Source organism: Sceloporus occidentalis, unplaced genomic scaffold (genome assembly GCF_023333645.1).
Source record: "Sceloporus occidentalis isolate IW3139 unplaced genomic scaffold, rSceOcc1.0.p SCAF_4, whole genome shotgun sequence".
In the NCBI taxonomy this organism is placed as follows: domain Eukaryota; kingdom Metazoa; phylum Chordata; class Lepidosauria; order Squamata; family Phrynosomatidae; genus Sceloporus; species Sceloporus occidentalis.
In genome coordinates, this window is record NW_028316984.1 from 107,647,665 (window position 1) to 107,671,303 (window position 23,639).

A 23,639-nucleotide genomic window follows, 5' to 3' on the forward strand; every position below is an offset into this window, starting at 1 on the left:
TGGCTCCATCCACACTGGAGGCATAACCCGGTTTGGCACCGCTTTAACTTGTTGTCTGGCTATGCCTTGAGCCAGACAAGTTAAAGCGGTGCCAAACCGGGTTATGTCTCCAGTGTGGATGCAGCCTAGGAATGTTTTTCCTTTTGTTTGGGAAGGCCCTCCGTATTCTTTGAATGTACTACATCGATACATTTCTATGGCTGGTTTTTAGCTCTTATGCGGCCCTGTCCTCCATTTTTCTTGAATGTCCTCCATTCACTCAGGTGGCTCTGGGCGCAGGGTGACCTGGCAGGTGGCCTAACCGCGAAGGAGGACAAGGCATGGCAAAATGTTGGACGTTCAAGACTAAAGGGGAGGACCTGACCAAACAAAGGCTAAACACACTCATATAAAGATTAATTCATGCTTGTTTGCCCTGCTTCAAATGGAGGACACTTTTGAATTCTTCCTGGACTGAAGGTCGAAGTGGAGGACAGTCCCTGGAAAAGGAGGACGCCTGGTCACTCTGGCCACGCAACAGCTGAGCTCTGAAATTGCAGGGAGACCAGATGTGTCCTAACAGGCATGGTAAAAATGTAGGACACGAGAGAAAAATGGAGGACATTCCCAAACAAAAGCTAGAAACACTATAAATGTAAAAACCCATGCTTCTCAGCCGTGCGCAGGATGGAGGGCGTTTTTGGAATCCCTCCTGGACAGAGGACTGTAATACAGGACCTGTCCGGGAAAAGGAGGACCTCTGGCCACCCTACTCGAAATGGAGGAACTTTTGGAATCCCTCCTGGACACAACGCAGGGATGCAGGATGGGTCCGGGAAAAGGAGGACGCCCTCTGGTCACCCTGTTTCTAGTCCTGCTCCAAATGGAGGACGTTATGGAATTTCCCCTGGACAGACAGCTGAAAAGGAGAACCCTGGGGCCACCCTCTTCTTAGTCACTCTCCAAATGGAGGGCATTTTGGAGGTCTTCTGGACAGAGAAGGGAGGAATGTAGAGCCCGATGGTCACCCTGAGCTAAAAATACTGCTAATGTAAACTGGCGCTTCTTACTCCTGCTTCTATGGGATTCCTCCTGGACAGAAAAGACAGGGATGCAGGACAAGAGCCTGGAAAAGGAGGGCACTTGGGTCACCCTATGCTACAAATCACACGTTGGTGCTTCTTAGCCCTGCTCCAAATGGAAGAAGACCTTTTGGAATCCCTCCTGGACAGAGGAGGCAGTAAAAGTCCTGGGAAAAGGAGGACACCTGGGGTCAGCCTCTTCCTAGTCACTCTCCAGACGGAGGGCATTTTGGAAGTCTAGACAGAGAAGGCAGGGAAGGGAAGGAGGGTGTCCTTTGGTCACCCTGTAACAGGGCCTGTTCCTAATAATTCCACCTGGCCGGAAGGCTGAAAGGCAGGAAAGGTCCTGGAAAAGGAAGACGAGGAAGACTATTGCTGAGGCTAGGTCTCCAAATAGAGGACATTTTGGAAGTCCTCTGGACAGAGAAGGCAGGAAAGGAAAGGAGGATGCCCTTTGGTCACCCTGTTCCTAGTGATTCCCCTTGGATAAAAGGCTGAAAGGCAGGAAAGGTCCTGGAAAAGGAGGAGGACTTCTGGTGGTGAGGCCAGGTCTCCAAATGGAGGGCATTTTGGAAGAGAAGGCAGGAAAGGAAAAGGAAAAGGAAAGGAGATGCCCTTTGGTCACCTTGTTCCTAGTAATCCCACTTGGATAGAAGGCTGAAAAGCAGCAGGAAAAGTCCTGGGAAAGGAGGAGGACTTCTGGTGCTGAGGCTGGGACTGGGTGACCTCCCCCTCCCAAGCAACCCCTTTGATGCTCCCCATGTGATCCTAGCTCCCTCCTCCCTCCCTCCCTCCCTCCCTCGGACTTTCCTATGAGGTCACCAGCTGCTCCCTGGACCCTGCCCCGCCCCCCTCTGGGCTGTGGCTCCTCCCCTCCTCCTCCTCCCTCCCCGGGTGGCGAGTCCTCCGCTCCTGGCGTTCATTTCATTCCTCTCCTCATTCCGCGCATTCTTCGCATCGCTCGCGCCGCGGAGGAAGCCCAGCCCGCCCGCCCTGCAGCTCGCCTCCTCCTGCTGCTGCTCTGCCTGCCTTGAGCCGGTTGGGGGGCGGCAGTCCCTAATATCCCTGCGAGGAAGGGTTTCCATAATCCCAACAACAAGCCCCTTCACTCACTCTCACACACACCTAGATAGATCGATCGATCGATAGATAGGTAATTTATTTGTATTTGCAATATCTCTAGAGAACACGCAGGCACACTAGGGAATTTAGGGCTCCACCAACACCCTCACTCTAGTGTTAACAAGAAGAACAAGAGGCGAGGCTAGCAAATTGATTATTATTAGTATTCTATTGAAGATTAAAGGCAGCCAAGTTTCCTTCACTCTCTCCATCCCCTTCCTCAGAGGGAGGGGGCTTAAAATAAAGAGCTGGAAGAAGTTTGGAAATTTGAATTTATTTAAAACCCAAACCCACCTCCCCCCCCAAACACACACACACACACACAGAGGCTGGTGGTGTTGGGCCAAAGTGGGGAGAGTGGAGTGGAGGTAAGTTTTGCATCTGTGTGTGTGAAAAAGAGTGTTGTGTTGTGGTGTGGTGTGTGTGTGCAAGAGTGTTTGCGCGGGCTGAGCCAGCCAGCCAGCCTGCCTTCTTGCTTTGTGTGGCTGGGAGAAGGAGGCGGCGGGTGTTTGTGTTTGTCCTCCGTTGTTTACTTAGGGATCCAGGTCTAAAGCCCCCTTTTCCCTTTCCTTCCTTTTCTTCTTCCCTTTCCCTCCTTTTGCCGTCCCTCTTTCTCAGTCTCCACAGGTGAGGAAATAATAATAATAAGAATAACAACAACCACTCCCAGGATGGGGAAACCGAGGGAGAGGGGAAGGGAAGTTTGGGCTGCTTCCTTCTTTCTTTGTTGTTTGGGGGGAGAGAGGGAGTAGTGGGTTCCTGGGGAGCTGCAACAGGCGGCCCTGCCTCAAGGGCTGCCGCTGCTTCCCTCTCTTCTTCTCTGCTCCACTTTCCTCGCCCCTGACTCACTGCTTGCCTTGGCTTTGGGCTTTTTTCTTGCAGCTTGGAGCGCGCTCAGGGCGCGCGCCCTCGCTTTTACGCACCCGCACCCCCCCCCCTCTCTCTCTCTCACACACAACGTTCAAATCTTTGGGATTTTTGGCATTTCCCCCCCCCCCCCCCATCCAGAAGGACTAAAAGTTGGGAGCCGCGCAGGCCTTGTTTTGCAAAGTCTAAACACTGATCCCATCCTTTTGAGTTTCCTCTTCCTTAAGTGGCCCGCCTTGGGAAGCCTTGGGAAGAGGGAAACAACAAAAAAGAACAGAAAGGAGGCTGGAGGTAGTTTGTTTCCCTTCCCAGCTTGGAGGGGAGTTTTTATTTTATTTTGTAAAGGTTTCGCTTCCCTCTCCTCCCTCCTTCCCTCCCTCTTCCCCCTGCTTTCATCAACCCTCTCTAATAATAATAATAATAATAATAATACAATAAAGATGCAACTAGGAGTGTTCTCTTTGGCTGCTTCTTTGCTTTCTCCAGGACTCCTGTTGCTGCTGCTGCTGCTGGTGAATTGCACATTCAAGTGGAAAATTTTCTGGAGTCAGCAGAAACATTGTAGTCCAAAAAAAGAGAGAGAGAGAGAAAGAGAGAGACAAAATCGCAGTTTCCAACAAAAGGAGGAGATTGTTCCGGGAAAACTTCCTTTCGGTAGGAACCCCAGGATTATTATATTTTCCCCCTTCACCTTTTTTCAAGGCATCTTGTGACCCTTTTCTCTCCATGCTCCTCCTGTTGCTCCTTTCCCAAAGGGGAGCAGCCGCCTTTGTTCACACTCATATTCACACTCTCAAAGAAAGGAAGGCTGCATCCACACTGGAGAGATAACCCGGTTTGGTACTGCTTTAATTCATTGTCTGGCTCAAGGCTATGGAATTCTGGGAGCTGGGAACTCTGCTCTGCACTGGGCCCCACAACAAACTCCAACTCCCAGAATTCCATAGCCTTGAGCCAGACAAAAGAGTTAAAGCAGTGCCAAACAGGGTTATTTCTCCAGTGTGAATGCAGCCAAAGTCAGTTGAAGAGAAAAATATTTTCAAAACAAAAATACCAGCCACCCGTGTTTCTCAAGAGTTCTTAAGTGGGATTAGAGGCAAGTATCTGCTTTCCATTTGGGTGAAAGAAAAAGTGATCTCTATAAACGTCTCAGAAGTTAGCAAGCAGGTGTGTTTCACATTTTCTGATTGGAAATGGTATTTCTGTGTGAGAGAGGTTTGAAATCTGTTCCTTGCCTAGCATTTCAAAGATTTAAATATGAAACAGATCAGCTCTGATTACACTGTCATTTAAGGTATGATATATATGTATATCACCACAGAGAGAGAGAGAAAGAGAGAGAGTCTGAGATCATTTGTCCTTTAGGAAAAGAAAGTAGTTCAGTGAAAATTCTCTCTCAGGAGCCTCTCACCTTTTATTCCACAGGCATATATAGGTGAGGAAAACATTACAGCCTTAGTTGTAGGTTTCCCCAAAATGCATCTGGATAAGTATTAAAGTGGATGGTAGTTGCTTGGTGTTGTTTTTTTAAACTATCAGATTTTGCTGAGCTTAATATGCCTTTTGTCTTGATATGCACATATCTTGGTGGCTGGGATGCATGCACAGGAAAGGGAACTATGCACAGTACTGTAGCAACACAAATAGCAAAACTGGCGACACTCTTGTATCATGCAAGCTTTTTTTTAAAAAAGAAATGTATTCCTAAATTTGGAATGGTCGCTCTTGGGTACATAGTGTATTGCCATCTCTATAAATAGTTAGGGAATACCAGTGCCAGGACATGAGGCTGTATTGACGGTACACACTAGAGAGATTCCACATAATTCAGAGGGCAATGTTATTTCCCTGCATTACAAGTACTGCACACCCATTTTTCAAATGGAATGCAGGGAATTCATAACTTACATCAGAAGGCAAAGAGGAAGAGGTCGAGGCCTATTTGACTTTTGTAACTGATGTTCTACTGCGTTACACTTTTGAGGACATTTGTGGGCGTTTACAGAAATTTTCACGATTCTTTTTAGATTATTTCTGAGTGCATGCTTGCACTGTGCTGGTTTATTGATGAATAACATTTATACATTGAGGATTCTAACTGCTTGCAAAGTTTTAGACACACACAAAGCTTTCAAATACCCAGTATGTTGTTTAATAGCATATTCTTGACCACTGCAATGATTTTCAACCATCCTCCCCTTTTCTCTTTGGAATGTTATTGTGTTAACTTCTTTGTTAGGTTTGGCCAGTATTAAAAATAATTCTAGATGTCTGGTTATGATGAAAATAGATACACCTATGAAAAACAGCTGCATCGCATGATAATATGTCTCATTTAGTGCAAAAACTTGAGAATTCTCCGTTGAATGTACAACAGTGATTAGACTGGAGTGAAATGTTAAGATTTGTATATGGTTTTCTGAGGAACAGTATCTGCTTTAGGGAAATCCAGTAAAGAGTGGAAAAGAACAGTGCTAATACAAGTGAGAACTGGGTTCTTAGTGAATTCAAACTGGAGGGTGTTTGGCATTTGAGGAACAGTCTAAATGTGACTGGAATAATATTTAATTAATATGAACTGGATCTGGGAAGTGGCACAGTCTTTTTGTGATAGTTTTCTTTTATAAAGAAAGTTAAGCTCAGCAGAAAGACATTGCAAAAGATGTAGCTCCGTAGTAAAGTTTCAGCTACTCAACTTTAGCCTAAAAAAATCTGTGTTTTTCTTTTAAAGTTGGCTTTAAAAACGGCTTTAGAGCAGCAAGTTCAGACCAATTGATATTCTAGATATTCAGGACTGGGAAGGTATTGAATCGGATTGTACTAAGGCTAAAATGCAAAGCTCTTTTAAGGAGCAGAAAGTTGTTTTAAAAATAGTGTTTTGTGCAGAGTGAAATTCTCAAGCATAATCCTAAACACGGACACCTGAATAGCTGGGTAGTTGTATTGTCTGTGAAAATAAATGATTGCATTTAAAACTGATTGGAGTGATTTCCATAATGGAGAAGTTTTCAAACAGTTTGGATGGTGAATGACAGTAAGAAATGTATGTATATCTAAAGATGTGTGCTCTTTTGTAAATATTTAAGATACAGTATGTTGTTTTTCCAGAACTTTATATTCCAGCAGCTTTTCTCTAAGTAGTACTTGGTGGCTGCAGCTATTTTATTAATTTAGGATTTAAAGATTTCTTGCATCAGGACAAGCATATTAAACTGATCTCTCTGTGTGTGTGTGTATGCTCATGTGATCAGGACATTGCTGGTTTGATCCTTAAGATGTTTAGCTACATGAAATCTAGCAATATTGTAGCTCATTAAAAAAAGAACAATGCCATTAAACCTAATGTGGTTCTAAGTTGTGAACAATGTTTACATTATCACCTGGTTATGTAACCTGGATAATTTAATTCTGTCTCTCAAGTACCATTGTATATAAAGGCACAGTTCTGAAAGGAAATAAGCTTCTAGAATAGATTGTGTACCTCCATAGACTTCTCCAGGGATTTACAGTTACTGTAACTGGGAGCAGCAAAGATGAAATGGTCTCTTAAAAGATCTATTGTTATTGTGTGACTTCAAGTTGTATCTGTCTTATGATGACCCTAAGGCAAACCTATCATGGAGTTTTCTTGGCATGCTTCTTCATAGCAAGTTTGCCATTGCTTTTCTCTATATACACAACAATTTGTCACGATTGCATAGGAAAATACCCTAAAGCTTTAATTTCTAGCTATATCTTCTATCACAGTTATAATTCTTTGTGGGCAAGTTTTTAATCTTCATCTTGTCTAATTATTATCTTGGTGATGATGAACCTGGTTGTTAATTTAGCTCCTTGTATAGTAAAATTATTGTTCTCTTTCAAAATGGACCTTTTATATGTGAGAGACATTGTTGTAATTGTTGTTAACTAGGGGAAGATGTTAGGAATGTGATGCTTGTTTTTTTCAATTCAAACTAATGCAACACACTCCCTAGGAGTGTGAGGGAGTCTCCTTCTTTGGAGGTCTTTAAACAGAGGCTGGATGGCCATCTGTCAATGGGGATGCTTTGATTGTGATTTCCTGCACGGCAGAATGGGGTTGGACTGGATCAGGGCCCTTGTGGGCTCTTCCAACTCTACAATTCTATGACCATTCTTTAGAAATTATAAACGGTTGTTTAGAAATGTGGCAGTTATATAACTTACCTCTAAAACCTGATACTACTCATTGAGTTCTCTTCTTTAACTACCAGCTCTTGTCAGGCTCCATATCTCCACCAGAAGAACTTTATGACCTGTTCAGGTGGCATCCAGATGGAGGTATACATCTAGATGTTTGTCTGCACTAGCAGTGCATGTGGAAATCTGATTCCACTTGAAGATCTCCTTTGCTGGATAACTGTGTACATTTGAAAATAAATAAATGCTGTAGCTTATTCTTTTTTCATGGATGGTTGTTGAGAAGAATGGTATTAAACATCTAATGCAAGTGGTACAAAGAGTCTCATTTTTGTGGGCTTTTTTTTATTGTGAAACTAATTTTTTTTTGATTAGGAGAAAAACAGGAGCTAATGAATGTAACATATATTCTGGAAAAGCATGGTCACTCTCTGAGGCAGCTAAGTCACTGTAGTCATGTACTACCTCTACTCTGATAGTGTAACATCAAAGTGTGTGACGTTAGATTGTGGTGTTAGCCCTTTCCTGGCCATGATTTTCTGGTGCTGGAAGACTGGAAGAAAGTGTTATCAAAAACCCATCTCATAATGCTGTTTGCAATGGAGATGCTATATATATATATATATATATATATATGTGTATATATATGTGTATATATATATATATATATATATATATTAAAAAAAAGGCATCTTTGACAATGTGATGTTACTGAATTCTCAACTAATTTTATGGAGTGGGATTCAGGGTTACAGATAAATCTCAGTGCTAATCAGCCATACTTGGGAGACTGTCTGCTCATTGTGTCTAAGATCATAGGGATACTATATGATACTTATTACATCTCTTTCATACGGGATGGTGCTATGTCCCAAGGTAGCTTACATTAAAAAATCTGTTTATTGAAAACTGGGAGCTTGTTAATGAATTGCTTAAAACAATTGAACACAGAGTAATTGATTATTCATATAATATATGTATCAACATAAGAAGGAATTATGTTTCTGCTCCAAGGAACTGCCAGTCTAAATTTCAGCGCTGGAGTAGTGCTCAGGAAGCACCAGGGGAGTTCCCTTTCGACCAAAAGTAATCACCAAATACCAAGTACCAAGTAATTCTCATAATTACCAAATGTGAAGGGGGACAGGGGCAATAGTAGCAAAGGGATAAAAAAGTTATGGTCATAGACCAGCTTAAATTCAGTTTTTTATATTTAAGGTAAGTAAGCACTATTTTAACTGAAGAAGCAGAATAAGAAGGTAACATTGCAATCCTATACATGTCTGCTCAGAAGTAAACATAATTGAGGTCTAGAGGATATATTCCTAAATGAGAGTGGGATTGTAATTTTAAAAATACACTCCACAAGAAAGTTGGAGTGTGAGGAAGAATTTGAAGAATGAGAGAGTTATTAAAATAGAAACTTGCATATTCTTAATGTTACCCTTATTATGATAAAGTTGTTTAAAGATCCTTGTTTTCTAGTAGCCAAGTAAATGGAAACACCTGTGGCATTTTTTCTCGCTTTCCTTCTGGTAATGTGAATGCTGTTTATACAGCCCTCTTTTACAGATCCAAGTGGACATCTTACCGTTTTAGCTTTTCTTGTATGTTGATTTGTTTTGTATCGCTCATGCACATAAAACAGTCCAGTGTTTTTTGCAAACTGAAATCATGTGTTATGAGAGAAAATATGTGGAAGTCCAAAATATTTTTTGACCAAAAGTTAAGGAGAATTACCAAAGTAATTAAAAAGATATTGCTGTGGAATCTGAAGCATTAATGAATATTATTGTTTTATTAGTACATAAACTGGAACTACTACTAATGATGGGAAATGTTAATTATGTGAGAGCATATTGAACTTATATTCTTTGAAGTAAAGATTTTACAAATTATATATATATACACATCAGTTGCATTGCCTTTTAAGCACACAGTTTTCTAATTACTATAATCCAGTACAGTACTGGTTTTTGGAAAGAGTTCAAGGTACAATCCCAATTTAACTTGAAAGGGATCCCAAAAGATAACCCCAAAATGTTAATATGCTTAATTCTAAGAAGCTTAAATTTTAAAAATTTTGTTCTTTACATGTTATGCTATAGCAGAGACGACTTCATTCTTTATGTGTTCTGTGGTATCTGTCATACCACCTTCACCAGCATAATTCGTTTAGATGAGTAGATTTCACTGTCAGATTAAATAAAATCTAGGTAAAGTCAAATGCATTTACATGTATCAATGTAAAATATCAAAAACATTGACATTCTGGAAATTAGTATATATATTTGACAAAGGTTTTGAGATGTTGCATATGTATAACTGCTACTAAAAAGATGTTTTCAGGAACAGTAAAGAGGGAACACAAATAATTACAACATTAAAATAGATCTTTTTGATTCTGTATTGTAAACTAGATGAGAATCTGTCCCTTTTACAAAAGCCCAACTATAAATCAGTCTTTCTTATCTGTAAGTATTCACACCTTGCCTTTGTGGCATTAGGTAAGGCTGTAAATTCCAATCCATTCTTATGTTCAGAAAGTTCTTGCACAAGAAGATAATAACTTCCATTTGGTTTAAACTGTTCACAGGATTTGTCAGTGTTGTACAAAAGCAAAGCATTAAGTTGGTTTATGTATTGGATTTCAGTGCTTGAAAATGAAAAGATTTTTTTAAAAATTGTGTGCCCTATTCTTTGCTACACTACACAACTACATTGTAAAAAAATGCAAAGAAAACCCCAGTGAAACAAAATGACTTCATTTGAGCTGGCACTTAAGAGCAGAATTCACTTCCACAGTAATGAAATAAAAGAAGCCAAGTGTTTTAAATAGCCACTCCCCAAGGCCAGAGTGTTTTGAGAGAAGCTCATTGTCTAGCTTTGAGCTCTAGCAGTTTGTCTGACTCTGTTAACTCTCCCAAACCAGACAGCTCGCTTTCTGAAGTTGACATCTGGTTTACTCTTTGTTCACCTGCTTTTTTAAAAAATGCAAATAGACATGCACGCCATTGCCCCAGAGCCCCCGGGTGGGGGTGGGATTCTGTTGACAGTTTTGTCCAGGAGTGCTTCCAGTAGAAGTCTGCAGTAGCCCATTGTTATGCTAGCAACAGGCAACAGAAGTTGGGGCACCATATGGCTAGTGTAAGTTTCAGATAAGCTATCTGTGAATTTAGCTTATCAATAGTATTTTGATGAGCTTTATGTGTGACTCATCAATGGACAATATTATTTTAATGGTACAGGAACCTTATAGTTTAATCTAGTTATTTTCATCAGTGCCTGTGAATAACAACATAGTGCTTTGGAATTGTTTTTCTTAAATCTTTGCAGAGTTGCCTATCATTGCAAATTCTTCTTCTGATGGTAGGTGGTCTCTTCAGCCTACATATATATCGCTGTTAAAAACAAGAGTCAAAACTGTGATTAGTTTCAATGCTCAGATGCTATCGATTGTGGTGGAACATTTTGGAATTCTTTTGACTCTTATGTGACATATGTGACTTGTCTAAAACCTTATTCCTTAGAAGGTTATCAGCTAATCTTGTTCTTTAGAAGTAATTCTTGAATAAGTGCAAGTTGCACCACAGCCGGACAGTTAGATTTTCCTTTGCATTAGTAGCTTATTTTTCAGTTCAGTAAATCAGCTTTAAAAAGTATTCTCATCTGAAAGTTAAGAAGATTGTAAGAGTGGTTTAAATAGAAGACGTATTTATTTAAGACTGACAAAGGAAGTTGCCTATTCATTTATCCCATGTAAAACTTTCTGCTTATCATGTTAAAACAATAAATAGGATTCTTTAAAGAATTCTAAAAATTCCTTTGAGCAATAAGTTCAGAGTGTAATCTAATTTTGGATTCATTATTAAAGTACTGTTAAAACTGTTTAATAAATACTGCAATGTAGCAAATAACATCTGATTTTTCTTGTTTGTATCTCTAATGTGGCCTTAATTATTTTCATGAAATTAACAATAATTGTGGAAGTTCTAAAGAATAGAGAAAGTAGAATGCGGTGGAAATCCCTTCATTGCCAGTTCTTTGTTTTGTAGCAGAAAATACTGTTTCACTTATCATAGTCTTCCTTGCACATTCATTGAGTGGCCTTGGAACAGGATCTTTTTGTGTTTTCCTTTGACCCTGCCAAACATTTATTGCCTCAGGGGGCCTCTTCTTTTGCCCCATCAGCCCCATCACCATTCTTGTTTAAAGTTATATACTATACTCTCTTCTGTCTTTCTTGCTTATCTTGTCTTACACTACATCCTCTTAGATCGTTCTCTCTCTCTCTGGCTCTCTCTCAGCTGTGTTCTTTTTCTAAAAGTCACTAGTTTGCCTCCCCCCCCCCCCCAGTTCCACCATGCTGGTCATGCACTGATCACCCCCTTTTTCTTTCCCCTCCCCTGCAAATTCTACAGCCTTTTCTTTACTGCACTGTTTATACTGTTTTCTTGAAGCAGTTGTTGCTTTCTGATCCAAACATTCCTTCATAAGAACTGGTGTTGTCAATGTCTAGAAAAAGTGACAATCCTTTTTTGTTTTAGAATAAGCTGTAGATCTCTTTGCTAATTCAGCTCCTTCTGGCTTTTGAGGTCCCACAGGCACATTTTCTAAATAGTTTTGCATATGTGAATGCTTACTAAATTGGAGTAAACTGGGTCAGCTGTAGTTTTGGCGTGTGTATGAGTGAGCAAGTGATTACCTAGCTATGGAAGAACCCGTGTCCCTTTTGCAGAAAAAGAAACAAGTCTTTCGAAACTAATTTCAGGATTATAAAATTGTGAAACACCTTGAATCCTATAGTATTAGGATAAAGATGGGATATAAGATAAAAGAATAGATATATATTTGTAGTATAAGGAGAGGGCAATGCTAGATTTCAGGGACCATTTTAGATTGACAAGATGCATAGCTTTTGTTCAACATGCTCTTCTTTTATGATGTGGTCATATCCAGAAAGTGAAGATAATAACTTTTCTTTACTATATTTATGCTTCCATTTTTTATTTTTAAAATTTCTCCTAAATAAAATTAAAATTAAAAAAAAATTAAAAAGGTTTTTTTTTTAAAAAAAAAAGTCAGTTCCACAGGCAGAGAACATGATTTTATCTTCATGAAGGCCAGAATTTTGGGAGGCCGTTTTTTTTATTTACCTGAACTATATAACTTACATTGTATCATTTTGTCTTTGCAAAATGCCTGTTTATAAGGCTAAAGCCAAATAAATACACAAAGTAGCTCTGTGTACTCAAAGGAACCCTGTCCACAGGTTTCTTCAACCATGTTACATCGGTTAACCCCTTCTGAAACTGAGTAGACTTTCAAAACAGGCAAGTGAATAATGGCATGATGGGGTAGGGACAGATATGCACTCAGATGGGGTAGGTGGGTTTAGCAGTATTCTACTGATCTTGCTCAGCTCTTTAGGTATTTTTGAGGCAGTAACTTAGATTCCATGCTCAGTGATGGATGGAGATGATTAATGAGACCATTTGGGTGCCTTTGCTGTTTAGATGTGAGATATCTCTGTCATGTTAGTATAAAATAATATTATTTTGGCCCCTTGAAAATATTTTGATCACGCACAATGAAGACTTTTGAGAGGAAGATTATCCCCTCCATGAGGGAAAACTAGCTAAGATACCCTTACATTTTTGAATTTTAGTCCATTTTTAGGGAATATAAAATGAAATCTGCTGATTACTGTGGCTAAATGTGGGTTAACCGTGATGTCCTTGAGATAGAAAATTTCACCAGGAAGGAGTTTAAAGGAGACAGTTGGGAACATTTATTTTAGTCAGCTGTAGACTGCATAAATGCACATTCCTGGTCACAACGAAGAGGGAAACTTTCTAGATACCCAAATGATTGTAGCCTAGAATGGTTGGTTATACAACCATCTAGAGGAGTGGAGGACTGAATTCAGTTTATACATATATAAACATTTGTTGGTGACGTACAGCTCAATTACATTTTACAGTCGGCCCTTCTTATACACGGATTTTTTTATACATGGATTCAAGCATCCATGATTTGAAAATGTTCAAAAAAGTATAAATTTCAAATATCAAACCTTGATTTTCCATTTTTTATAAGGGACACCATTTGCTATGTCATTATATTTAATGGGACTTGAGCATACACGGATTTTGTTATCCACTGGGGATCTTGGAACCAAACCCCAGCGTATAAGTTGGGTCCACTGTACTTCAAAGAAGGAAACTTCAAGAAATGATGGAACTGATAAAAAGGGAGTTGTAAGCATTTGAAGAGTGTCACAGCTTTCCAGAATACTTGATGGATATTCTAACCCCATTGTTGGAAGCTAAATTAAATATCCTGCAAATCTAAAAAAAAAGTACCATGAACTCTAGGAAGATGCTATTATGCTTAATGAACAAAATCCAGAAAATGTAGAGGCAAGAGAAAATGAAGTCTTACCAAGGTGAGGAGAACAAAAAAAGAATCCAAGCAGCAGAATGACAGGAACAAGGAATAATTAGGATATGTATTAGATTCATCCATTCCAAGTGAAGCAGGTTCATATGGACTGGTTTCATTGTTTCTCAAGTGATGTGAGTTCCTCCCAAAGCTAAAAGAGCTTGATTTCTTACAAGTGCAGCCTTTGCCTCAACTTAAACCATTATTCAGGCTTCTAGCTTTGAAAAGGGAAATAGCAGTGTTTCTCTGGAAGATGCCAAAGACAGATAGGAATGGAGAGGGATGGAAGGGAAAGGAGCTGCCTCATTGAAAGTTCTGTCTTTGAACCTTAGAGTATGTTTTACAAGGGTCTCACCAAGCTCTGCTTGACAGGAAACAGGGTTTGACATTTATTATTGCTTTCTTCTTTCTTATGCCATAGAGTTCACTATTTTAAAATCTTTAATCTGATTTTTGTTACATTCCCTTGCTTTCCTTTATTTCTGTTGTGTCTTCCTGAGTAGTTTCTATTTTGCTTCATAGTATCTCTTCTTCCTTTGTTTCTTCAATACATAACATACCAAACCTGTTCTCTTTCCTTCCATCTTTTGGGGTTCTCCTGTTTCATTCTCTGTGCTCACCCTCCTTGTTAGAACACTGAAAATTGACCAATATAACACCATTTTAAAATGTTTTCAGAGGGGTGGGATACAAATAAATTATTATTATTATTATTATTATTATTATTATTATTAAAAAGACATCCAGGATGGTCCAGGTTAGAGTAATATCTGCTTTGGCTAAATATGGGGAAAGCTCACATTAAAGATAATTTGTGAAACATACAGAATGACAGTCATTGGCTGAGGATGAATTCACCTAAATTCTACAAGGAGCCTTCTCTTAACAGTTTAGAGTTATCTGAGAATATCAACAGGTATGTGTATAAGAGATGAGAAAAATACTACAGTGGAGCCTTGCTTTACACGGGGATCAGTTCCGGACCCCATCGCATAAGGCAAATTCTGCCTATGCTCGAGCTCCATTCAGTATAATGGGGCTTGTGCTTGTGGCAGGGTGGTGGCTGTGCACTGTGGGCACATGTGCCATTCATTAAATGGCCGTGTGGATTGCGCATAAACAGGAAGCCGTGTATGGAGCTGGCGCACTGTACTCTTGTTCCATAGGGATGTGTTTTTAGTAAATCTGAAAAATACATACACTCTCAGGGGTTAGGGGCACATGACCCTCGTGAATGTGGGAAAACCGCAAATAACAAAAACACTATGTTTTTATTTGAAAACACACCTCTCTAGGAATCTCTGGATCCTCCAGTGCAACTCTGTGGTCAACGTCTGCCAGACATTGATCATAGAATTGCACTGGAGCAGCTACAAATGCCTAGTGGAGTGTTCTCTCTAGGAATCTCTAGGTCCTTCAGTGTGACCTTTGCTTAAAGGTGACCATAGAGTTGCACTGGAGGATCTAGATATTTCTAGAGAGAACATATTAATAAAATTGGCGAATAGTCAAATCCACAAAAATCAAAGCCACAAATGTGGAGGGAAGAGAGTATATATTCCAGATTTCCTAAAAACACACCCCTGTGGAACAGGGTAGTATTTTTGTCATCTATTATCCACATACCTGTTGATATTCTCAGATAACTTTAAACCAGTGGTTCTCAACATTCCCAATGCTACAGCCCTTTAATACAGTTCCTCATGTTGTGGTGACCCCCAACCATAAAATTGTTTTCATTGCTACATGCAAATATGTGTTTTCTGATGGTCTTAGGTGACCCCTGTGAAAGGATCGTTCAACCCCCAAAGGGGTCCCGACCCACAGGTTGGGAACCACTGCTTTAAACGGTTAAAAGAACTATGTATACACACACACACATACACACACACACACACACATACTTATTTGCTTCAGGTTTAAAACATTTAAATTAAAAGTAATCTCAGCTAGCCAATCATGAATGAAAACAGTCTTCCTTCGACTTTTTTACATTCATATACTCAATACCATTGTATTTAATGGGACGTGAGCATCCATGGATTTTGGTATCCGTGTGTGTGTGTGTGTGTGTGTGTGTGTGTGTGTCCTGGAACTCAATCCCAGCAGATACCGAGGTCCCACTCAACTTTTAAACCTAATAATGATGTCACCCCTTGAAAAATAAACATTGTTATACCATTAACAACACCTCAGAAATGTGTTAAAAATGTATTTACTATATACTAATTCCAAATTCTGTATGATGTAAGATTAACACAAGATTTTACCCTTATTTTGCTCCAGTATGAACTATTTTACTGTTAACAGGAATCCCATGTTATTCTAATAATAATAATAACAATGTTTCACCATTTCCACCATTCTGGATTTTAAACTCAGTTACAAAATGATTCTGAAACCTTGGTTAGAGGAAACATTAGCATTAACCATAGCTGTGGTTACATCCAACCATAGCTTGGTTAAATCCCATTTGGATTACTGTAATGTGCTCTATGTGGGGTTGTATTTGAAAAGTGCTCAGAAACTTCAGCTAGCTCAAAGAGCTAAAGCCAGGTTTTTAACTGGAGCTAGCTATAGGGAGCTCACAATTCCCTTGTTGCAACACTTGCACTGGTTACCAGTCCAATTCAATTGACAAGTTTTGTTGTTGTTGTTGGGCCTTGGGCGCATGCGCCAGGCGTGCACACCATTGAAAATAGCAGAGGTCGCCCCTCTGCAGATATTCAAGGCTGCGGATTTGAGATTTGCGAGTTCGGAGGGGTGACTGTAATAACAACTTGCATCAACACAGATGCAGTATTTGTCTGTTTAATTTATATTTTCCCATTCTTCCAAAAAGAGACCTGTTAAACTGTCATTACAGTTCATGATAAAAACCTGGTGGTGGTGGTGGGGGGATTGAATAATATGTACTAGAGAAAGAGTAGTGAACACCTGTTTTGAAGAAAGTGTCCAGTCCTGCAGAAATCAGTATAGTGTATTGTTTAGGGTTGATTTGTGTTTGGTTTTGAAAAAAATCTAGCTCTGAAGTGGTCTAGTTGAGTGATGGTGAACCTATGGCACGTGTGCCAGAGGTGGCACTCAGAGCCCTCTCTGTGGGCACATGTGCCGTTGCCCCAGCACAGAGTTTGCCAGAGTTTGTTACTAGAAAGCCAGAGGGACATGGCACTTTGCAATTAATAAGTGCGCTTTGGGTTGCAATTTGGGCACTTGGGCTCTAAAAGGTTCACCATCACTGGTCTAGTCCATGTTACCCACCTAGTGTTGATGTGCTTCACTTAAAGAGTGCTTTGGGACACATATTATAGAACTATGCATATGCAAACTTTCCAGGATGGCCTGGGTATTTGCTGTTCTAAATTAGGCATTAACCAGTGTATTATAATGATGCATGATAGGCTTTGAATATTAAGTAACACTCTGGCATGCGAGCTTTTTGAGGAAAATATGCCCTTTAACAAGGTAGAAGTCTGCTTTTAATGGTTCCTCTGTACTGTGGAAAGTACAGTATTGTAGGCTATTTATTTCTAGGCATGAAGTGCAGGGTGAAGAGCCTTCAATTCAGTTAGCTAGGCCTGTGTGCCCTGAGGTAAACTCTATTTCACAAAGGGAATTTTGATTATGGTCTGCTGCTCTGTAGCACAGTGGAAGCTTCAAGAGGCAAGTGGTAAATGCTACCAAAGAAAAAGCTGGGTTGGAGCCACTGACGTCATCTAAGTAAATCTGCTGTAGGACTAAAGCCATAAAATGACTGCCAGCCACAGAGTGCACTTTGGCCTTTTCTTGTCAGCTGTTACTGAAAAAAAGCATACTAGTCTTTTTTTTTTGTTTCTTTTAAAACATGCTTGTAATGTGCATCTTGAAATTCAGAAGAGTGAAAGAGCCTTCCACAACATTTCTCCCTTCCACCTTTTCAGGATCACTATACTATCGTATGTTTGTGGCTGAAGCCTTCATTTCAGAATTAGGAGGGGAGGGAAAAGGCAGTACTTTTCCATAGGTGAGAATTCACTTTTCCTTCTCATTTATTATCTTAGGTAGATAGTCTGCAGTTCAGGTTGCATTGTGTTTCCTACCTTCAGAGTTAAAACATTAGTACAAAGTGGTGGCAAGTTAGAAGTTTTCTATTTGGACTTGACTACACCTCTGCTTTCCAGAGCCTCAGGGTGTATCTACACTGCAGAAATAAAGCAGTTTGACTCCACTTTAACTGTCTCTATCCTGCAGATTTCTAGGATTTGTAGTTTTTGGAGGCACCAAAGCTCTTTGACAAACCAGGCTGAATACCTCGCCAAACTGCAAATTCTGTGATTCTGTAGGATAGAGTCATGGCAGTTAAAGTGGTGTCAGACTGCTTTATTTCTGCAGTGTGAAAGAGCTGTGAGTTCTATCATTCAGACATGTGTGTTCATTTCTGCTCTCAGGCTTCTCATCATAGAGCCATGGAAATGAATTTTTTTCCCCAGCTGGTTGTTTCCAGCTGGTCTTTGATTGGGCTTGGTTACAAAAATCTTGTGGATCGACAATAGGAACAGTAGATTTTGTTGATTACAGATATGCTTCTGGATATTTTTATTTCTGGGGATTCAGATATAGAAAAAGATCTGATATTCCACCTGTCATTTGTTTCTTGGAAGTCTGGATACAAGATTGCAATGAAGGGGTTGATGCTGCTCTTTGCATTATTATTTACTGTTTCTTGCAAGTCTTTCATATATTTGTGTTTACTTTTAAATGAAAAGATAGTAAATGGTGGGATATAGAAAAAGAAGCTGAAAGCATAATCTACAACATTTTGTATATCTCAGCCTCCCTGCCACACCAAAGAGCATAGATTTGATCTCTGTTAAACTAGAAATTAAGCCTCGTCTAGGAGAGTTGTCAAGTTTTTGAGTATAGTGACGAGGAGCATATTAAAACCAGTATCTTATCCATGAATCATGACATGACTCAGTTCCTGAAACCACTACAAGCCTCTCAGTTCTTGGCTACAACCAAAAGCAGGAAATCCAGACTTGAATAACTTCCTTTCTTAGTGCTGGCTATAGCCGTGTTAGTGGTTACTATATGCTGCTTTTGTAAGCAATAGGAAGATGTATGTCTGAGGAACAAAGGAATTCAGCTCAGTTTCTGAAGCTGTTTAGAATCTGTGGTCGTGATTTTGGGTGGCTTATACAAGAATGAATCAGAACTGTTACCTGGATTTTTCAAGAGAATGTTCAGGATATGTAAATGACTTCTACTAATTTTTCCCATTAGGTGATGTCAATTTTTTTGGAAAAAAATAATATTCTGGAAGCACAAATGCTAAATGAATATGGGAGGCAAGAATAATGACTGAACAGAAGAGAAGTAAAGCAAAACAAAAGCAACAGTTTTCCTGCCAGCCCACCTCCTTCCTGCTTTTCCTTTTGCTGTGAATGCTGTTTGGCACTATGTAGCCAAGGCCATCCTGATCCACATTATCCAAGTGTAGCTCATTCGCTACATAATCCATTTCTGAATGTGAATCACAGCCTACGGTATTCTGTGACTTGTGTTCAGTGACTGTCATTTTTACTTTGGACTAAACAGAAGCCATTCAGCCATCATGGCAACTATGTCCATTACATCAGGGCAAAATTAGCCTTAATATGGTATTTCTCCCTGACATAGTCTACCAAACTATTACACATATACCTGAGCTAATGAAGTAGATGTCTACCTGGGCATTTCTTCTTCAACAGAAATGTGGGTATCAGAGTCAAAAATAACATAGAAAGAATATGGATAGGTTCCTATGCCACAAAAAAGAGCAGTGTGACCATGTTTTAGGAGACATTTAAATTTAGAACTGAAGAGGAAATAAAATGAAACATGTGAAATGAAACAACCAACCCAGGTAAACTTTGCATGGTTAAACAAGAATATTTGGATCTTCTAGAGACCACCTCAAATTTTTTTCTAAAATGCTTCCAGGGCTGATATTCCTTTCACCAGCTTCCATGTTTCTGATAATTTCTATTTTGGTGACCAAAGTTACAGATCTGTGCTTATTTTTAAATGTGCTGAGGAGCATTTCAGAGCAAGGGCATTACTCGGTGAGGCTGATCTACTCTTTCCTTGTCTCTCTGTTTTTGCTATTCATGTATGCTTAGTAAAGAATTCCACAGGCAGTTGTTTACCTTGCCTACTACAAGGAGGCACACATGGATGCAGATGGATTTAGTCTAGAGTAGAATCCTATTCTTTCCCTGTTCAGACTTCTTTGCTTTGTTTACTATAGGCATGTTTCTGCAAACCAAAACCAAACGTTTGTGTTTCTCCAGTTCCCCCTTCACTACTTTCGAAGTGGTGGTGGTGCTAAAAAACCTTATAGCTAGATAGAGCACGAGGAGAAAAAGGGATCTGTACAGACATAAAAAGACTTTATAAAAAGAGTCTTCTTTTTCAGAGGTTTTGTTAACTGAAATATACCTGTAGTGTGCTGGTACTGCCTAAATAAAAAGCCACAGTACAGTAAGAGAATCCTATCTTTTCAATGCTACCAACAACCTGAAAATTTATGAGCCCAAACAAGTATGGCATTTTATTATTTTGAGACCGATATTTGGACTATGCTTTGCCACTGTTGTATATTGGTCTGATAGTTTAAAAATACAGTGATTTGGGGGGAAAGATTACTATAACTTACCAATAGCAAAGTACATTTCTATACCGCTTATCAGTGCACTTAAGCACTCCCTAAGCAGTTTACAAAGTGTAAGCTAATTGCCCCCAACAATCTGGGTACTCATTTTAGCAACCTCAGAAGGATGCAAGCCTGAGTTGAGCTTAAGCCCTTTCACTGGTATTGCTTTGCGAGTGAGTGGCTGCAGTATAGGCATTTAACCACTGTGTCACCAAGACTGGTCAACTTAGTAGGATTTTAAAAAAAAGATGAATTGTATTTACCATGTGATTTGCACTCATATTCCAAATTCTACAGGGGAAGCTATCAGAGTGGAATTATACATGTTTTGGGGTGGGAAGATAATTGGCAAATATCAGATAGTAGCTCACAGATAGAAGCTGGATTTCTTATATTCATTATTACTCATTGCTCTCAACTCATCCAGTCTATTCCCATCTGTATTGAAGCATGGAGTAGTAGGACTCCAGCTTTGGAAAGATATTAATGGTACTACTTTACTCAAAGAAATTAAGAGGAAGACAGGCCATTTCTTTCTTCCAAGTGTGTTTAATAAAAGTTTTACTTCTATTTTAGTGGTATGTGCACACTTATTAGTAAACACTTTTTGCCATACTGCAATAAAGTAAAAAGTTGCATAGTTGCTATTAGTGTGAATGTTTTTTTAAAAGCAACATCTATTTATTTTGGCTTATATCCATTACTGCAAAGTCTATCTTCTTGCATAACGTAGGGTATCTAATTTTTACCAGTTCTCTTCCTGCATCCCTCCAGGCACATCCTACTTTGTTTCAGAAGATTCCCTCAACTGTGAGGAGCAGCTTTTTAGGGAGAGAGTGGTGCTCTGGTGGGTATCATAGCTTAGTGAAAACTGAGTTCTCTGCATGGGCATTAGTGCCAAGCCACCACTGATTATAATCAGAACTTAGAAACAATACATTGCAGGTGACAGCTCCACCTGTTAATATTCTACTGTTAATATTCTACAAGACATAACAATGTTCCCATTGAAAAATAACATAATAACTGACAATGTTGCGTGTTTTGTTAGAAAGAATATTTATTCCTTACTGTTTTTTGTTGCTTTCTTCTGGGCTGGTAGTGCCTTTATCACAAGGGCAATAAACACTTTGGAAGTAATTTGGACAAATTTTAGGCCATGTAGGAAACACATTCAGGAGTAGCCATGTTGGCCATATAGCAAAGTACAGTAACATCCAGAATCCACAAAACAGTGATACCTTTATTCAGTCAACCAAAATACATAAAATGCAGGCTTTTGAGGCTCTGCTGGTTTCTTCATCAGGCAAGGTGCTAAGAATCATACAGGAGAAAAGAAAATATAAAATTATATTAGTCACAGGCCTGCATCTTCTTAAGATGTTGTTCTTGTAATGTTATGTGGAGAGATGTCTATGCAAGCAGGTCCCTCTACCTCCTGGCCATGTGGCACTGGGAAAAAAGCCTTCCAAAGTCCAGGAGGTAAAATCTGAATTCCATTAGCAATATTTCTTCTGAGATCCCTGATGTCATCATCCTTTGAGAGGTCTCAGCCCCTTTGTTAGGTAGAGAACATTGAATTTCTCAAGAGAAGCCATTTTGTTATGTTTTTAGATGCTTATGTTAAAAATGAATAATGAGGAAAACTGTAATTGGCAATGCTAACTTGAAACAATGTTTCAAGGTCTGGATTTAATCCTCCATGTATATCTTGCCTTTCTTTGAGGCTCTTAGATTGCTGATAAAATAGGTATTTGCCTAGCTTTGGCAGTGATACACAGTTTGGTATGCCTAGCATATGAGCGCCCCAAGAGGTAACTGGAAGAACAGATTACTTTCAGAATCCCTTCAAAATACCTTTATTTCATTGAGACATCCAGATGTGTTCAATTTTGGTAGCTACAGTGTTTTCTTTTCATCATTAGTTCAGTGTGATAGGTTTGTCATGACTGAAACCCCTATCCTAATCCAGGAGATATCAGAATTCAGGTACAGCTGGGGACTTGGCAGGTAATATTTGGATCGTGACTATATTTTGGGGGACAGGATGTCAGTCACTGTAATTTTTCTTGAAAAAACAAACAAATAAACCTAGAAATGCCTTTATTCTGGAAACAAGTTTTAATTCTTTTAATGGAGAATGGTTGAAAATGAGAATTCTAGATGTTTGTTTCATTTGGTTTATGGTAGCTTCAGAGTTACTCCATTGGGCACACTTGATGGCATGGGCAGGGGTAAAACTAATTTTATACCCTGCATTTCAACTAGGTATTGAGGGACTCCTGCTACTTGATATTTTTTTAAAAATTAGAGGTGCTGAACCGGGGACCTTCTTGTAACACAACCCTTTTAAGATCTTTTATATTACACTATGAAGGGAAGCTTCCCTTCCATAGGTGTAGCCACCCAATCTCAGTCCCCAGAGTGCTGTGAAATGTGGCTTGAGGGGTAATATAAAATGAGAGGCTGGGCTGTTAACTCTCAGATGAGGAAGGGACAGATAGAGGTGAGACAGGGAAGATTGGTGGGGTGGAGAAAGGAGGACTTGGTGGTGAAGGGTCTGAAGGGGACAGTTTAAGGAAAGTTTAAAATAGAAACAGTTTGGTATATTGGAGTGAGAAGAGAGTTCGCTTACACACTTGGTGTTCTGAACAGCCTGTTACTCAAAACGTGTTTGGTATTGTTTTACATCTTGGCTTGAGTGTCATTCATTGAGAGTTTTAGAAGAATTTGGTCATGGATATACAAACTGAAGCTCATTACAGAATATGCTTCCTGGTTCAAGGCTGTAGCCACTTTGTTGTTGTTGTTGTTGTGTGCCTTCAAGTAATTTTTGACTCATGGCGACCCTAAGGTGACTCTGAGGAATCTTGGGATATGTAATTTGGTGAAAATTCTAAATGCCCCCTAAACTTCCAGACCCAGGATTCCATAGGATGGAGCCATGTCAATCAGAGTGGAATAACAGCACTATAATTCCATAATATGGAAAAAAACTCTGGTTGGAATGATCCATTACACACACCAAATGCCTCCAAAGGCTGGAGGCTGTCATAGGATGTAGTTTAACTCCATTTTGACTGCTATGTCTCCATCCTAGAGGACCTAGGATATAGAATCCTAGGATTTGTACTTTTGTGAGATATTAGCACTCTTTAGCAGAGAAGGCTAAAGACCTTGTAAAACTACAAATCCCAAAATTCCATAGGATGGAACTGTGACACTTAAAGTGGCATCAGACTGCATTATTTCTACAATGTAGATGCACACATAGTCTTGTGCTGTCACATTAATATTCTCATGCAGGTCTT

At 39.5% G+C, this 23,639-nt stretch overlaps 1 protein-coding gene across 5 annotated transcripts in view; it reads left to right on the forward strand.

Moving 5' to 3' along the window:
- The first annotated feature begins 2,492 nt into the window (after positions 1 to 2,492).
- TEAD1 (TEA domain transcription factor 1) overlaps positions 2,493 to 23,639 on the forward strand; it is a 269,478-nt gene continuing 248,331 nt past the window's right edge. For 4 of the 5 annotated variants that reach the window (XM_089521197.1, XM_089521201.1, XM_089521200.1 and 1 more), the window contains exon 1: positions 3,621 to 3,704. The gene's annotated coding sequence lies outside the window, so the exon portion shown is untranslated. Of the gene's footprint in view, positions 2,552 to 3,536; positions 3,705 to 23,639 lie in introns of those variants that run through there. The other variant, XM_089521204.1, reaches the window with a different exon arrangement.